This window comes from Egretta garzetta, unplaced genomic scaffold, assembly GCF_000687185.1.
Source record: "Egretta garzetta isolate BGI_Z169 unplaced genomic scaffold, ASM68718v1 scaffold41, whole genome shotgun sequence".
Classification (NCBI taxonomy): domain Eukaryota; kingdom Metazoa; phylum Chordata; class Aves; order Pelecaniformes; family Ardeidae; genus Egretta; species Egretta garzetta.
Window position 1 is genome coordinate 209,011 of NW_009258755.1, and position 1,481 is coordinate 210,491.

Sequence of the window (1,481 nt, forward strand, 5' to 3'; positions counted from 1 at the left end):
CTGTTGCAGCAGAACTATGTACTGCCAGGGAGATGAAGCTGTCAAACCCTCCCTTACAGTTCTATAGACAGGCAAGTATACAACCTGTTATGTAAGAATTTGTTATGATCTTTTCTGAAATAATGTAAAATGGGTGACAATCTTGATAGAGGAGATTAAAAGGATTTACATTACCTTATTTCCATATTTAATGAAAATGTGAGAAGAGGCTTATTATTGCTCTCCAAATATACTGGGGATAAAGGAGGAAAAGAGAAACGCTGAAAGGAAAGATAGTTAAAGTAGAACTCAGTATCATCATAAGATCACCTGAGTAATTTGCCATGGAAATTTATCATGGAGATTAGAAAAGTTTCCAATTGTCAGGGACATAAAGTACTGAATCAGCTTCCCAATAGGAGTATGGAGGCAAAAAAACCAAACCTGTTTTAAGATGGAAGCTTGATAAATTTACAAATGCGATTATATGACCTGTTCTAACTGCTGCAGGAAGCAACTAGACTACATAGTCCATGAAATCTTTCCTGATTCTGTGTTCTATTTAGAAAAAAGCAGATGAGAAGGCTTAAGCAATGAAGGAAGCAAAAGGTAACAAGAATATTTCTGTCCAAATGTAAAGGAACAAAATTTAAACAAAATGCAGCTGTGATCTGATCACCTGGACCTAGGTTAGCTGGCAATAAGGCAAACTGTCTTACTTGAAATTTCAGAAAATGTTACTATTCCATTTCTTTTACAGCACACCCAACTGCTCTTACAACTACAGTTCTGGGACATTTCCAAAGCTGCTACAGGAGATAAGATTTGCACCCTCTCTGAGCAGTTCTACTTTTGTTCCAGTTATAGCAAATGAGGGCCTGTTTTCACCATACTGATAGTCCAAAGGCAGAACCCCTTTTGGTACGGCTCCTGTATACCCCCCCAAACCCCCCCCTAAAAAAAAATACACAGCAACAGCTTCCAAGTCTTAGCTTGAGAGCATCTGGCAGAGTGGAAAGGAGTTCCTGTAATTTATGTACCTATGACACCTTTCTACAGCTGCACAAACCTGAAGGTTTCATTTGCCCTAAAGCTTAGCTGGTTTTGCCAAAAAGAGCAGTTAGTCCAATAAAAAGCAATTCTCTTTATAAACCTTGCCTTGAGCATCTCATAAACAACAGGGGAAAGTCAAAACCTAAAAGCAGCTCTTGGACCACCTTATGTATGATGGAAACAATTTTTGAAAGTTTAAATGAAGTAGCTCATAACCATTTTTTACACCCCCAGTCCTGGGTTCTGCGTTCTGGTGCCCTTGCTTGGCTGGATGCTCATCTGTGGGTATAAGCAACGGCCACGGTTGTGCTGCCTCCATCACTGCCGGCAACTGAACTCATTCCCTTGCCAAAAGCCGTGCCCTGGCCGGAGCAGTCTCCCTTTGCATGGCCTTTTCTCCCTCCTCCCTGGCACGGGTGAGCCCAGGGAATGCGGCACTCACCCGGGCC